The sequence below is a fragment of the Sus scrofa genome, chromosome 13 (assembly GCF_000003025.6).
Source record: "Sus scrofa isolate TJ Tabasco breed Duroc chromosome 13, Sscrofa11.1, whole genome shotgun sequence".
In the NCBI taxonomy this organism is placed as follows: domain Eukaryota; kingdom Metazoa; phylum Chordata; class Mammalia; order Artiodactyla; family Suidae; genus Sus; species Sus scrofa.
This window is the reverse complement of record NC_010455.5, coordinates 33,190,123-33,208,120: the sequence shown is the minus strand read 5'-3', so window position 1 is coordinate 33,208,120 and position 17,998 is coordinate 33,190,123. Positions and strand designations below refer to the sequence as shown.

General features: G+C 37.0%; 1 protein-coding gene across 13 annotated transcripts in view; it reads right to left on the bottom strand.

Annotated features, from left to right (window-relative positions):
• DOCK3 (dedicator of cytokinesis 3) overlaps window positions 1–17,998 on the bottom strand; it is a 504,996-nt gene that overhangs the window by 449,013 nt on the left and 37,985 nt on the right. The window lies entirely within an intron of this gene.

Below are 17,998 nucleotides of genomic sequence, written 5' to 3'. Positions count from 1 at the left end.
TAAAAGAAAAGAAATACCCGCATTTTTAGCAACATGGATGGACCTAGAAATTATCATGCTAAGTGAAGTCAGCCATACAATGAGACACCAATATCAAATGCTTTCACTGACATGTGGAATCTGAAAAAAGGACAGACTGAACTTCTTTTCAGAATGGATGCTGACTCAGAGACATTGAAAAACTTATGGTCTCCAGAGGAAACAGTTTTGGGGTGGGGGGAAGTGTTTGGGTTGCGAGATGGAAATCCTGTGAAATCAGATTTTGATGATCATTATACAACTACAGATGTGATAAATTCATTGAGTAATAAGAAAATAAAAATAAAATTAAAATAATTTTTAAAAAGAAAAAATGTTAAATAAAATGGATTTAAAAAAAGAAAAGAAAAAATGGGAGATCCTGTTGTGGCTCAGCAGAAACAAAACCGAGTAGTATCCATGAGGATGCAGGTTTGATCCCTGGCCCCACTCAGTGGATTAAGAATCTGGCATTGCCATGAGCTGTGGTGTAGGTCACAGATGCGGCTTGAATCTGGGGTTGCTGTGGCTGCGGAAAAGGCTGGCAAGTGTGGCTCCGATTTGATCCTTAGCCTGGGAACTTCCATATGCTGCAGGTGCAGCCCTAAAAAGGAAAAAGAAAAAGAAAAAAAATGAAAAATGAAAAACTGAACACTGGAAGCTTCTTATCTACTATACACAGACAAACAGATATTTTTAAAAGGATCACCAAATAAAATATGATTACGCTCAACGAAATCTCCATAATAAAAATAAGGATTAATGAGATACAAAGCAAATGTACCACAGAGAAAATTTACAGATACTCATCAAAATCCCATGTATATTTATTTTTAGAAAACTGATAAATCAATTCCAAAATTTACATAATACAAAGAACCAAGAATAGCCTTGTCAGTCTTAAAAGACATACACTATCATATACCAAGCCTTAGAGTCTAAAATTGGTGATTTGAAAACACTAACTTTGATAGACACCAAGGCAAGACTGATCAAAAAAAAAAAAAAAAAAAGAGGAGTTCCTGTCGTGGCGCAGTGGTTAACAAATCTGACTAGGAACCATGAGGTTGCGGGTTCGGTCCCTGCCCTTGCTCAGTGGGTTAATGATCCGGCATTGCAATGAGCTGTGGTGTAGGTTGCAGACGCGGCTCGGGTCCCGAGTTGCTGTGGCCCTGGCATAGGCTGGCAGCTACAGTTCCAATTCGACCCCTAGCCTGGGAACCTCCATATGCCGCAGGAGCGGCCCAAGAAATAGCAAAAAGACAAAAAATAAAATAAAATAAAAGAGAGAAAAGGTACAAATTATCAGTATCAGCAATAAAAACATCAAATAATGAACAAAGAAACATTAGATTAAATTTTATAACAAAAATCTTTAATTTTAAAATAGATGAATAAATCTGTAGAAAGATAAACTTACAAAAACTTACAGAGGAGTTCCCGTTGTGGCTCAGCAGAAACAAATCTGACTAGTATCCATGTGGATGCAGGTTTGATCCCCAGTCTCACTCAGTGGGTTAAGGATTAGGCGTCGCCGTGAGCTGTGGTATAAGTTGCAGATGCAAGTGGGATCTGCCATGGCTGTGGCTGTGGCACAGGCCAGTGTCCACAGCTCTGATTCAACCCCTAGCCTGGGAATCTACATATGCCATGGGTGGGGCCCTAAAAAGACCCAAAACAAAAAAAAAACTGACAGAGAAGTTAAAAATTTGAATAGTCTTATATCTATTAAACAAAAGTGAATCTGTAATTAAAGTTTTCCCACAAATGAAATACCAGGTCCTGATTACTCTACAAGTGAATTTGTGCAAATATTTTAGGAAGAAATACTAGTCATAAATAAATTCCTTCAGAGAACAGGGAAGAGGATTCATTTTGAACTCAATATGAAAATAAAAGCTGACAAGGAAATTATAAGAAAGGAAAGTTACAGGCCAATCTCTCATGATTATAGATATAAAAATCTTGTTTAAAAAAATAAAGTCAAATCAAACTCTATATAAAAAGAATCGTGGCCAACTTGAGTTTATTCCAGAATGCAAGATTGGCTTAATGCTTTAAAAAAAATCAATAAAGGGATAAATTGTATGATCTCTATAAATGCAAAAGAGGCATTTGGTAAAATTCAATGTCCACTCATGACTATGATTCTTAATAAAATAAGAACAGAAGGAAACTTCCTTAATATGATAAAGGTTATGTACAATGTGTCTATGGCAATGATTATACATATTGGTGAAATATTCAGCATTTTATGACTAGGGTTAGGAACAAGAAGTGTCCACCCTGTGCAAATAAAGCAAAAAAAGAAATAAAATGTATAATGATTAGAAACAAAGAAATAAAAGTGTTGTCACCTGCAGGTCTGATTATATTTAAAACAATCAAAAAGAACCTAGATATAAATCAATACATAAAATATGTGAATGTGTAGCAAGGTCACTAAACAGAAGGTGAATTTTTTTTAATCTATATAGGCACAAACAATTAGAAAATGAAATGTTTTAGAAATACACAATTTACAACAGCATCAAAAAATGTCAAGTAACTATACATAAATCTAAGAGACATATGGAAGAATTCTTCCATATGTAGATACACTAAAAGTCCAATAAATGATGGTTGTATCATATTAATTAAATCCAAGACTCAACAGTGTAAAAATATAGACTCCCTCCCAATTCATCATTACATTCCACGCAATCTCAACCAAAATTCCAACAGACATTTTGTGGAAATCAATAAACTGAATAAACAGGAGTTCCCGTCGTGGCGCAGTGGTTAACGAATCCGACTAGGAACCATGAGGTTGCGGGTTCGGTCCCTGGCCTTGCTCAGTGGGTTAACGATCTGGCGTTGCCGTGAGCTGTGGTGTAGGTTGCAGACGCGGCTTGGATCCCGCGTTGCTGTGGCTCTGGCGTAGGCTGGTGGCTACGGCTCCGATTGGACCCCTAGCCTGGGAACCTCCATATGCCCCGGGAGCGGCCCAAAGAAATAGCAAAAAGACAAAAAAAAAAAAAAAAACTGAATAAACAATGTGTAAGAAAATGCAAAAGACGGGAGTTCCCACTGTGGCTCAGCAGAAATGAATCTGACTAGCTCCCATGAGGATGCAGGTTTGATCCCTGGCCTCACTCAGTGGGTTAAGGATCCGGCATTGCCATGAACTGTGGTGTAGGTCACAGATATTGCTCGGATCCCACGTTACTGTAGCTGTGGTGTAGACCAGCAGCTACAGCTCTGATTCGACCCCTAGCCTAGGAACCTCCATATGCCACTAGTGCAGCCCTAAAAAGACACACACACAAAAATGCAAAAGATGAAGTAGAGGAACATATATAATACCTGTTATCAGCCTTCCCATTGTTTAAAAAAAAAAAAAAAGCCCAAGATGTAAAACTGTTTGTGTGTGTATAGCATGCATCTATTTGCATGTATACATATATGAGTACATATTTACACTCTACCGAAGACATTAAATTTGCTTATTGGTTACCACAGACAATGCTGGGTCCTCAAAAATTCATGTGTTGCAACCTAATCCCCAATGTGATAGTATTTGGAAGTGGAGGCTTTGGGAGCTGATTATGCCATGAAAATGGAGTCTTCATGTATGGGATTAATGCTTAATAAATTAAGACCCTAGAGGGACCCCTCACCTCTTTCACCATGTAAGTCAACAGTCTGGAGCTGATGGGGGCCTTCATCCAAACCTGACAATGCTATCACCCTGATCTCAGACTTTTCATCCTCCAGAGCTGTGAGAAATGTCTATTATTTAAGCCATCCAGTCTATAGTTTTGTTACAGCAGCTTGAACTGGACTAAGACATTGGTAATCAGTATGCTCTTACTAGAGTATCGGGTTATATGTATTAATACCTACAGCATTATCAATCATCTGAAAATATTTTAAATTCCAAATGCAAAATCAAATTCTGAACAAATACAAACAACAAAGCAATTATACCAACTTCTATCATTTAATGCCATATAGATTCAGAAATGTTAAGAAACAGCAAATACTCTTGAGCATCCTTCATTAAGTACCAAGTGAAGGGAAAAATGGTCTTCCCTGGGATTTACTGGGTTGAACCTCTCATCATAATAGAGAAAAAATCATGTTCCAGTATATTTCAAGTCAATGCAAGAGCAGCTGTCTACGAATGCTTAGGTCAAAACTATGGAATCTCCAAACTTACAGTTACCAAAGGGGAAACATCAGAGGGGAGAGATGAATTAGGAGTTTGGGATTAACATATGCACACTAGTACATATAAAAGACATAGGACTTCCTGTTGTGGTGCAGAGGAAACAAATCCGACTGGGAAGACTGAGGTTTTAGGTTCGATTCCTGGCCTCCCTCAGTGGGTTAAGGATCTGGCATTGCTGTGAGCTGTGGTGTAGGTCGCAGACACGGCTCAGACCCTACATCACTATGGCTGTGGTGTAGGCTGGCAGCTGCAGCTCTGACTTGACCCCTAGTCTTGGAACCTCCATATGCCGTGGGGGCAACCTAAAAAGCAAAAAAAAAAAAAAAAAAAAAAAAAAAAGACATGACAAAGCCCTACTGTATAGCAGGGAATTCTATTCAATATTCTGTAATAGCATATATGGGGAAGAATTTGAAAAACAATGGATACATGTATATATATAAATGAATCACTTTGCTGTACATCTGAAAGTAACACAATATTGTAAATCAATTATATGCCAATAAAATTTGTTTAAAAGTATGTAATCTCTGAGCCATGGCTTATAGTAAAACTACAATTTCTGCAAATCAATGTGATACACCACATTAACAAACTGAAGAATAAAAACCATACGATCCTGTCAATAGATGCAGAGAAAGCTTTTGATAAAATCCAACACCCATTTCTAATAACCCTCCAGAAAATGGGCACTGAAGGAATCTACCTCAACATGGTGAAGTCCACACATGACAAACCCAGATCTGATATCATTCTCAATGGCGAAAAGCTGAAAGAATTCCTGTTGAGATCAGGAACAAGACCTGCTCTCACCACTTCTGTTCAACATAGTTTTGAAAGTCCTAGCCACAGCAATCAGAGAAGAAAAAGGAAATAAAAGGAATCCAAATTGGAAAGTAAGAAATAAAACTATCGCTTTTTGCAGATGCATGTTACTATACCTAGAAAAAGACACTACCAGAAAACTGTTAGAGCTCATTTGTGGAGTACAAAATTAATACACAGAAATCAACTGCATTTCTATCCACTAACACTGGAAGATCAGAGAAACTAGAGAAACAATCCCATTTACCATCACATCAAAAAGAATAAAATACCTAGGAATAAAACTACCTAAACAGACAAAAGGCTTGTACTCAGCCAGCTATAAAATGCTGATGAATTAAATCAAAGACAACACAAACAGATGGAAAGATATACCATGCTCTTGGATTGGACGAATCAATATTGGCAAAATGACTATACTACTCAAGGCAATTTACAGATTTGATGCAATCCCTATCAAATTACCAATGGCATTCTTCACAGAACTAAAACAAAATATTTTAAAATGTGTTTGAAAATACAAAAGGCCCCAAATAGTCAAAGCACCTGAGAAAGAAAAATGGAGCTGGAAGAATCAGGCTCTTTGGCTTCTGACTATGCCACAAAGCTACAGCATCAAAACACTACGGTACTGGCACAGGAAGAGAAATACAGATCAATAGAACAGGATAGAAAGCCCAGAAATAAACCCAAGCACCTATGGTCAATTAATCTATGACAAAGGAGGCAATAATATACAATAGCTAAAAGACAGTCTCTTCAATAACTAATGCTGGGAAAACTGGACAGCTACCTACAAAGCAATGAAATTAGAACATTCTCTAACACCATACACAAAAATAAACTCAAAATGGATTAAAGACCTAAATGTAAGACTAGATACTATAAAACACTTAGAGGAAAACATAGGCAGAACACTCTCTGACATAAACTGCAGCCAATCTTCTCAGAACCACCTCCCAGAGTAACGACAGTAAAAACAAAAATAAACCAGTGAGACCTAATTAAACTTAAGAGTTTTGGTGTGGCAAAGGAAACCACAAACAAAACAAAAAGACAACCCTCAGAACAAGAGAAAATACTTGCAAATGAAACAACCGACAGGGTATTAATCTCCAAAATATACAAACATCTCATATAGCTCAATATCAAAAAAACCAACAACCCAACAAAAAAATGGCTAGAAGATCTAAATAGACATTTCTCTGAAGAAGACATACACATTGCTTAAAAATCCATGAAAAGGTGCTCAACATCACTAATTATCAGAGAAATACAAATTGACACTACTATGAGCCACCACCTTACACCAGCCAGAACGGCCATAATTTAAAAATCTACAAACAACAAATTCTGGAGAGGGTGTAGAGAAAAGGGAATCCTCTTACACTGTTGGTGGGAATGTGTGTTGGTTCAACCACTACAGAAAACAGTATAGAGCTTCCTCAAAAAACTAAAAATAGAACTACTGGGAGTTCCCATCATGGTGCAGTGGTTAATGAATCTGACTAGGAACCATGAGGTTTTGGGTTCGATCCCTGGCCTTGGTCAGTGGGTTAAGGATCCGGCATTGCCATGAGCCATGGTGTAGGTCGCAGATGCGGTTCAGATTCCACATTGCTGTGGCTGTGGTGTAGGCCAGTGGCTACAACTCCAATTCGACCCCAAGCCTGGGAACCTCCATATGCCCCAGGAGCGGCTCAAGAAAAGACAAAAAAAAATAAAAAATAAATAAAAATACAACTACCATATAATTCAACAAGCCCACTGCTGGGCATCTATCCAGAGAAAACTGTAATTCGAAAAGATATGTGTACCCCAATGTTCACTGCAGCACTATTTAAAACAGTCAAGGCATGGAAGCAACCTAAACGTCCATCAACAGAGGAATGGATAAAGAAGATGTGGTACATATATTCAATGGAATATTACTCAGCCACAAAAAAAGAATGGAATAATGTCCTTTGCAGCAACATGAATGGACACAGAAAATACCATTTACTAAGTGAAGTTAGACAGTGATAGAAAAACATCATATGATATCACCTCTATGAGGAATCTAAGGAGAAAAAAAAAAAGGATTCAAATGAACTTATTTGCAGAACAGAAACAGACTCACAGATTCTGAAAAACTGAGTAACCCAAGGAGATGGTGGGGGGTGGGAGGGATAGACTGGGGATTTGGGATTGGCATATGCAGACTGAGGTATATGGAATGACTGGCCAACGACAACCTGCTGTAGAACACAGAGAACTCTACCTAGTGTTCTGTGATAATCCACTTTAAGAAACTGCCCAAAAAAAGGCAACTTAAATACAAAGAATGTAGAAGAAAGGGAGGAAAAAAAGAGCTATAATAAATAAAATTTTAGAAATTCAAAAAATAGGAAAATAGATATATGAAACCAAAATTTTCATCCAGTTTTTGCAAAGACTGATGACTTGATAAACTCTAAGTCCTTTGCGAAGACTGATAACTTGATAAACCCTAAGCCAAAGTGACTCAAACAAACAAACAAAAATGTTTAGTCTCTCACTGGGCTTTTGTGCTTAGTGGGGAGGTGGGGCCACCTCCAGGGCTCCCAGCCTGGCTCTTCCAGGACTCGGGTCTGGGCTGCTGACAAAACCCCACAGCCATGTGTTAAAGGGTTTTCCTCGCAAGAGTTTAGAGAAGAGCACCAGTCACCTCAGACTGACTCATGGGGACATGAAGCCTTTTTCCTGTCCTGAAAGACAAAACCAGGAATAACCAGGTGAAATTAAATTACAGTCCATCTTTTCAGAGGAATAACCTGCCATAAATAAAAAACACAAGACAATTCATATCCTAGTGTAGAACCAACCTCAGGATACATTAGGTTGAAAGAAAACAAAACGCAGCAAACTATGTGTGGATATGTGATTGTTTGCGGGTTTGGTGTTTTTTAAAAGATCCACAAGGGTGAAGATGCCTATGAGCTTATACAGACAGAGAATACCTCCTGAAGGACTAAGAAACTAATAAGACTATGAAACTTCATTCATACTGGTGAATGCCCTGTCTGAATGCAATAGAAATGGAAAGATGGGGAACAGCAATGAAAGGGAAAATGTTTTGTAAATATTTAAGTGTACGACTTAAAGAAAAAGCTCTTTATAAGATTATCACATAATAAACCAAGAAAGCAATTTTTTAAAAAAAAATAGTAGGCTTGGAGTTCCCATGTGGCTCAGCGGGTTAAGGAGTCAGCGTTGTCACTGCAGTGGCTCAGGTCACTGCTGTGGCACGAGTTCAATCCCTAGCCTTGGGTGCAATCCAAAAAAAGGGGAGGCTCTCTCTGCTGGAACCACAATTTTTTTTTCTTTTTAGGGCTGCACCTGCAACATATGGAAGTTCCCAGGCTAGGGGTCAAATACAAAATCAGAGCTGCAGCTGCCAGTCTATGCTCCAGCTACAGCAAAAGCAGATTCAAGGCACATCTGCAACCTACACTGCAGCCTGCAGCAACACCAGATCCTTAACCCACTGAGCGAGGCCAGGGATCAAACCTGCATTCTCATGGATACTATTTGGATTCTTAATCTACTGAGCCACAGTGGGACTCCCTGGAACCACAATTTTTAATAAAGATTAATGAGATTTGATTTGTGAGGATAAAATTTTCAGGGTCAGTACTGTAGTACTGGCTGCAAAGATTGCAAATCCATGTGACAATCTGAGCTCTCCTGAAAGCTAGATAAAATGTTTTTGTTTCTGTTTTTGAGGGAACAAAGGAAGCACAGGGTTTAGCCTGGCAAACAGAAGGCGCTCAAGACCTGTTTGTTGAATGAATGAGTAAATACTTTTCTATCACAAGCACATATATTCTCAGTGGGTTCTTTTGTTGGTACATCTTCCAATGTTTTTAGGATTATTATCATGAAAAACAGTTGCAGCAATGAATTAGAATTTGAAGCAAGTTTTGCCTTAAAATCATTCAGAAATGTCTTCTCAATGCTTAAAAAATAAAAGTAGTAGAAGAAAAAAAAATTTCTGCAAAAAGACTTCTACAAGAATGTTCATAGAAGCTTTATTCACAGTAGCCCATAACTGGAAACCAACTGTTTATCAAAAAGAGAACAAACTGTAATTGCAATGTATACATCTAAGGATAACCTGACCCCCTTGCTGTACAGTGGGAAAATGAAATAAAAAAGAGAGAACAGATAACATACGTAATATTCATATAATGCAAAACCACTTTAAAATAAAAATAAAGATTAATTGATACAAGTAACACATTGGGTAAATACCACAATCTTTATGTTGAGCAAAGTAAGGTGCAAAAACATACACACTACATAATTCCATTTACAAAGAGATTTTAAAAAGGTTAAATTAATTGGGTAAATAAAATCAGAATACCAGTTGCCTCCACAGGAACAAGGACTAATTGGGTAAGCACAGAAAGAATGTGCTGGAAAGATAGAAATAGTGTTTGGGAGTGGGTTACATAACTGTGTACTTTAATCAAAATTACACGATTTATTGCAACCTCTGCAATTTAATATATGTGAATTTTGCCTCAAGATGTATCAAGGACTAATATAATATCCAAACTATAAAATTATTAAATAAAGGAATAAACTTTTATGACCTTAAACAATGATTTCTTATATATATCAAAATCATAAGCAACAAAAGAAAGTAAATAAACTGGACTTCATCAAACTTGAAAATTTTTGTGCTACAAAGGACAATCTAAGAAGAAGACAACCCATGACAGGGGAGAAAATATTTTCAAATCATGTATTTTATAAGGGATTCACATCCAGAATTTATTTTAAAAAAAACTTTAAATCAAAAATAAATAACCCAATTTAGAAATGGACAAAGGATCTGATAAAAGATATTTCTTTAAAGAAGATAAACTAAAAGCTAATAATAAGCACATGAAAAGATGCTCAACATCACTAGTCATTCATGAAATGCTAATAAAAACCATTAAATACCACTTTCTATCCACTAGGATGGCTATAATGTGAAGACTGGATCCCTGGCCCAGGAACTTCCATAAGCTGTGGCGGCAGCCATTTATATGGGGAATATAAAATGGTACAGTTTCTGTGATAAACAGTTTGGCAGTTCCTCAAAAAGTCAATATAATATCATAAGATTATAATTATCATGTGATCCAGCATTTCTACTCCTGGGTATACACCCCAAGAGAACCGAAAGCATGTTTACACAAATGTTGACAACAAATTCACAAAAGCCGAAAAGTGAAAATGATTCACAGTATCCATCAATTGAGGAATAAAATGTGTATATCTATACAGCGAAATATTACTTGTCCATAAAAATAATGAAGTGCTGATACACGCTATGACATAAAATGAACCTTGATGGGAGTTCCTGTCGTGCCACAGTGGAAATGAATCTGACTAGGAACCACAGGGTTGCAGGTTTGATCCCTGCCCTCACTTAGTGGGTTAAGGATCCAGTGTTGCCATGAATGCAGTGTAGGCTGCAGATGCAACTCGAATCTGGCATTGCTATGGCTGTGGCGTAGGCCGGTGACTACAGCGCTGATTCAACCCCTAGCCTGGGAACCTCCATATGCCAAGGATACAGCCCTAAAAAGCAAAAAATAAATAAAATAAAATGAACCTTGAAAACCTATGCTAAGTTAAAGAAGCCAGACACAAAAGACCACATGTCATATGATTCCATTTATATGAAATCTCCAGAATAGGCAAATACATGGGCATTGAAAGTAGATTCACGATTGCTAGATCCTGGGGAAGGGAGAGTGACTGCTATCGGGAAAAGGGATTCTTTATTGAGTGATAAAAATGTTCTAGAATTAGATGGTGGCGGTGGTTATATAGCCTTTTGAATATATTAAAACCTCTGAATTGTACATGTTTTTTAAATGGCAAAGGAACACAAGTGGTTGTCCTTGACTCCTGATAAGTCAACAGATTTAAGTAATACTGCTCAGTTATATTCAAGGAATCAATGTCATGTCTGAAGTGATGAACAAGCTGAGACCACACCAACTGAGTACAATCTGAGGTGGAATCTACTAATATGTATTATTATTAATAGTGGTAAAAATTTACATGCAGCAGAAAAGACTTAGTTGGATAAATTTATAAAGCTTCTGAAGATATAAGATGTATAAAACCTTATTCATTGTATTATTCATCAGAAAGTACCTTGGTAGAAATTAATGACTCTATCATGTGTTGATTCATTCAACAATGAATTTTCATGAGAAACAGAAGCTGAATATTCTGACTTGTTCAACTGCACAGAAGAGAGCTTAGTAGTGGTCAAGTTTTACTGCAATTTTCCGAGCTCAGAACTGCAACTGAAATTTTTCTGAATCAGAACTTCCCTCAACCACTATTATCAAATAATAAATGGCTTTGGAAGTTAGCTTTAGCTTCAGTCTTGATAATATTTCTTAATTAACACACGTTAAAGTCATGCTTATTTGTGAAACCTACAATATAGACATTTTGACAACCTGAACTACAGCTAATGTTAAGCTCCTTTATATCCTTCCTATATGCAGTCCAAAGTTAAAATAAGAGGCAAGATCTCCAATCTCACTCAAATTTGCAGCACATACATTTTGTGCTCAAAGTATAGATCCTGAGGAGTGTTTTAAACCTTAATGCAACTATAATAAAGACCATATATGACAAAACCAGAGCTAACATCATCCTCAATGATAAAAAGCTGAAAGAATTCCCACTGAGATCAGGAACACAACAAGGATGTCCACCCTCGCCACTACTGTTCAACATGGTTTTGGAAGTCCTAGCCACAGCAATCAGAGAAGTAAAAGAAATAAAGGGAATCCAAACTGGAAAGGAAGAAGCAAAACTACCACTAGTTGCAGATGACATGATACTATACCTAGAGACTCCTAAAGACTCTACCAGAGAACTGCTAGAGCTCATCCACGAATTTGGCAAAGTCACAGGATACAAAATTAATACACAGAAGTCGACGGCATTTCTATATACCAACAATGAAGAATCAGAAAAAGAAATTAGGGAAACAATCCCATTTACCATCCCATCCAAAAGAATAAAATACCTAGGAATAAACCTACCTAAAGAGACAAAAGACCTGTACTCTGAAAACTATAAGACACTGACGAAAGAAACCAAAGACGACACAAACAGATGGAAGGATAAACCACACTCTTGGATTGGAAGAATCAACATTATCAAAATGACTATACTGGAGTTCCCGTCATGGCGCAGTGGTTAACGAATCCGACTAGGAACCATGAGGTTGCGGGTTCGATCCCTGCCCTTGCTCAGTGGGTTAATGATCCGGCGTTGCCGTGAGCTGTGGTGTAGGTTGCAGACGCGGCTCGGATCCCGCGTTGCTGTGGCTCTGGCGTAGGCCGGTGGCTATAGCTCCGATTGGACCCCTAGCCTGGGAACCTCCATATGCCACAGGAGCGGCCCAAGAAATAGCAACAACAATAACAACAACAACAACAACAACAAAAAGACAAAAAAAAAAAAATGACTATACTACCTAAGGCAATGTACAGATTCAGTGCCATCCCTATCAAAGTACCAAGGATATTTTTCACAGAACTCGCACAAACTATCTTAAAGTTTGTTTGGAAGCACAAAAGACCCAGAATAGCCAAAGACATCCTGAAAAAGAAAAATGGAGCTGGAGAATCAGGCTCCCGGACTTCAGACTATACTATAAAGCTACAGTCATCAAAACCTCATGGTACTCCCTCAAAAATAGAAATATACACGAGTGGAACAGGACAGAAAGCCCAGAATTAAATCCTCGCACCTACAGTCAACTAATCTATGACAAAGGAGGCAAGAATATACAATGGAGAAAGGACAAACCCTTCAATAAGCAGGGCTGGATAAACTGGACAGCCACATGGAAAACAATGAAATTAGAACAATTTCTCACACCATACACAAAAATAAACTCCAAATGGATTAAAGACCTAGATATAAGACCAGGCACTATGAAACTCTTAGGGAAAAACACAGGCCAAACACTCTCAGACATAAACCACAGCAATATCTTCTCAGATCCATCTCCTAGAGTAATGACAAAACAAAAATAAACCAGAGTTCCCATCGTGGCGCAGCAGAAATGAATGCAACTAGGAACTATGAGGTTGCAGGTTCGATCCCTGGCCTTGTTCAGTAGGTTAAGGAGCCGGTGTTGCCGTGAGCTGTGGTGTAGGTTGCAGTCTCGGCTCAGATCTGGTGTCTCTGTGGCTTTGGCGTAGGCTGGCAACAACAGCTCCGATTTGACCCCTAGCCTGGGAACCTCCATATGCCGTGGGAGCAGCCCTAAAAAGACAAAGAAAAAATTTTTTAAGTTAAAAATAAATAAATAAATAAACCAATGGGACCTAATTAAACTTAAAAATTTCTGCACAGCAAAGAAAACCCTAAACAAAATGAAAAGACAACCCACAGAATGGGAGAAAATCTTTGCAAGTGAAGCAACTGACAAGGGATTAATCTCAAAATTTACAAACACCTTCTGAAGCTCCATGCCCAAAGAAGAAAATCTTTGCAAGTGAAGCAACTGACAAGGGATTAATCTCAAAATTTACAAATACCTTCTGAAGCTCCATGCCCAAAAAAACAACCCCATCAAAAAAAGGGCAGAAGATCTAAACAGACAATTCCCCAAAGGAAGACATACAGATGGCCGAAAAACACATGAAAAGATGTTCCACATCACTCATCATTAGAGAAGTGCAAATCAAAACCACGACGAGGTACCACCTTACACCAGCCAGAATGGCCATCATCAAAAAGTCTACAAACAGTAAATACTGGAGAGGGGGTGGAGAAAAAGGAACCCTATTACACTGTTGGTGGGATTGTAAATTGGTGCAACCACTGTGGAAACAGTATGCTGATTCCTCAGAAAACATAAAAAGAGAACTCCCATTTGATCCAGCAATCTCACTCCTGGACATCTACCCAGAGAAAACCATGACTCACAAAGACACATGTACTCTGATGTTCATCGCAGCACTATTTGCAATAGCCAAGACATGGAAACAACCTAAATGGCCATCGACAGAGGACTGGATCGAGAAGAGGTGGTACGTATACACAATGTAATATTACTCAGCCATTAAAAGAAAGAAATACCAGCATTTTTACCAACATGGATGGACCTAGAAATCATCAGGCTAAGTGAAGTCAGTCAGACAGTCAGATACCAACATTAAATGTGATCACATGTGGAATCTAATAAAAGGACACAATGAACTTCTTTGCAGAACAGATACTGACTCACAGACTTTGAAAAACTTATGGTTTCCAAATGTGACAGGTTGGGGGGTGTGGGGATGTGCTGGGTCTTTGGGATGGAAATGATATAAAATTGGGTTCTCATGATTGTTGTACAGCTATAAATGTAATAAAATTCATTGAGTAACAAAAAAAAAACCTTAAAGCAACTCTAAATTTCCTACTTCAAAACTCATTTAACAATGCAAATGAGGAACTTCTACCTAACCATCAGTTGGAAATTTTTTAAGCTGCAATGTAATGACATGGGAAGTGGCAAATAATAAGAGAAGATCCTAATAAATTCCACAAATGCCTTCCAAATGATGAATATTTTCAAATTAAAATATTCACCTATGGACTGACATCAGTATTTGGTAATACCTATGTGCTATAAAAGGTATTTTTATAAAGATGAAATACATAAAGTCTCACTACAGATCAGCATTAACAGATGAAGATGTGCAGGCAATTTTGATCCAAGAAACATTAACATTGAATACCAATTAAGCAATATGTTAATCCAAAAAAAAATTCCCTTCTTCTCATTAGATGTGTATTCCAAAAAAGTGCTCTATTATATTTGGAATTTCGTCAATTTTAAAATGAGTGGAAATTTGTTTCCTCTCTTATTGTATAAGTACCTATACAATATCCTCAACTTTGCCTCTTGGACCACAATGTTTCAAGTATTTACTATCCCGTCCTCTATGCAAACTATTTGCCAACTCCCAGTCTAAAGCAAGAATAGCATCAATATACTGTATATTTGTAGTATTTTGAAGTAAAATGTACTTTTTAAAAAGTAAAAAGAAGTAGCATTAAATATAGTCAGAAGGAATTTGTAGTGCTGTAGGTCATGACACTACACGGAAAATAATTTATTTGTTCACTGACTCCCTCTCCATTTTATGATAATTGAGTAGGTGTTCACCTCTTCATTCGAATACTTTAAAACTACACAACATATTCTTCTTGAAAAGAATTTACAAAGCTTCTCATGAATTATCATATTTTCCATTTGACAATTTCCCTATGAGGCAGGAAGGAAAAGTAAAAAAGAAACACTCTTATGGGTACTGGATACTTATCCAAAGCCACCAAAAAATAAGAATGAGCATGTGTGTTCATTATGCCATTGCACATCTTATTAACTGGTGCTATTTCATGATATAATAATCTCAAAATGTAAAAGGACTACTACGAATTTCACTTAACATTTATTTATATAAGCTGTAATACCTATGCATTCATTGCCCCAAAACTGCTTATTAAAACTCAACTCTTTTGGAGTTCACTGGTGGCCTGGCAGTTGAGGATTTGATGATGTCACAGCTGTGGCTATGGTTGTGGTTGTTATGGTTCAGATTTAATCCCTGTACCTGGAACTTCTGTGTACCATGAGCACAGTCAAATAAAAAAAAGTCAGGGAGTTCCCATCATGGCTCAGTGGTTAATGAACCTGACTAGTATCCATGAGGACACAGGTTCGATCTCTGGCCTTGCTCAGTGGGTTAAGGATCAGACGTTGTGGTGTACGTCACAGACACAGCTCAGATCCCGAATTGCTATAGCTGTGGCATGGGCCAGCAGCTGTAGCTCCAATTAGACCCCTAGCCTGGGAACCACCATATGCCATGGGTGTGGCCCTAAAAAGACAAAAAAATTAAAATTAAAAAAATCAGTTCTTTTGAGCTCCTACAACAATCATGTTACACATCCAAGAATGCATGAAAAAGTCACCTAAAGTGTTTTTTCCCTTCTTAAAAACACTTTTAATGCAACAAATGAATCACATTATCACTTTAGTACTATTTTTGAAACACACAAAAATATTATCATTCCCTTATATATTTTACGCCTTTTTCTCCTTATTTGTAGGTTAAAAGAAAATATCAAAATAGTCTGCATTTGAAGCATTATTGCATGGTATTTTAATTAATCCAAAAATGATTACATTAAATGAGAAGCCGTCTCAACAATGGTCATTTTTAATTATCCATGCCAATGAATGGGAAAAGAAAAAAATGTGGCTCAAACAAAAATAATTTGTTTGTCTTTTCAATACATGGTCTCTTAGAGCAGATTTGTCTTAATTACATTTTGCTTGGACCAATAATGAAATTAATTTGCATTCCTTGAGCTGAATGAGGGAATGACACACCCTGGGAGTAAATGGATAGCAAAATATGGCTTAAGGCACACAAAATTTGGCCATGAATAATGCCAAAGTAATCCACATCTCTTTCCTAACTGATAATTAACTATTATTTTAGCAGTAGTTCATGCAAAGTGAGTGAAGCATTGCAATACCAAATAAAAGTTAGACTGTATATTACTTAAGGGATAATAGGAAACCAGACAAAGGCCAGTGTTTACAATGGATTTAGAATATAATTTACTATAGAGCTAGGCTCCAAAGAAAATACTGTCTCTATGCCACCTAAGTGCATCTGGAATAATCAAGTTTACAGAAATCGACCAAGACTTTTATCTGATTTCTCACTAGAAAGTAAATATACCAACTTAACTATAATTTGTTTTAAGACAGACTTCCCTAACTTTCTTTTTAAAATATTTACTGGGTGATCCTTCTAGACCAACAACATGGTATATTTTTCGCTCTCTGCAGATGACACAATTTAATACACAGAAAATTTTAAAGACAATATCAGGAACTACTAGACCTCATCAATGAATTTGGTCAAGATGAAGAATACAAAAATCAATATTGTCAAAATGACCATACTACCCAAGGCAATCCACAGATTCAATGCAATTCCTATTAAATTACCAATGGCATTTTTCACAGAACTAGAACAAAAAATGTTTAAATTTGTACAGAAACACAAAAGACCTCAACTATCCAAAACAATGTTGAGAGAGAATAATGGAGCTGGAGGAATCACACTCCCTAACTTCAGACTATACCCCAAAGCTACCGTCATCAAAACAGTACTGGCACAAACACAGACTCTAGACCAATGGAACAGGATAGAAACACCAGAAATAATCCCACAGACTTAAAGTCAATTAATCCATGACAAAGGAGGTAAGATTATACAGCAGAGAAAAGACAGTCTCTTCAATAAATGGTACTGCCAAAACTGGATAGCTAAATGTAAAAGAATGAAATTAGAACATTCTCTAAACCACATACAAAATAAACTCAAAATGGAATAAAGATCTAAATGTGATACCAGAAGACTATAAAACTCCTAGAGGAAAAGAGAGACAGAACACTCTCTGACTTAAGTTGCAGCAATAACTTTTTGGATCCACCTCCTAATGAAAATAAAAACAAAAGTAAAAAAAAAATGGGACCTATTAAACTTAAAAGCTTTTTCAGGGCAAAAGAAACTATAAATGAAACAAAAAGACAACCCACATAATGGAAAAAAAATTTGCAAATAAAGCAACCAACAAGAGACTAATCTCCAAAACACACAAACAACTAATGCAGCTCAATATCAAAAAAAAAAAAAAACACAAATAATCTAGTCAAATATGGGCAGTAGATCTAAAGAGAATTTCTCCAAAAAAAAACACATACAGATGGGCAAAAGGCATATGAAAAGATGTTCAACATTGCTAATTATTAGAGAAATCCTAAATCAAAATTACAATGAGGTATCACCTCACACCAGTCAGAATGGCCAT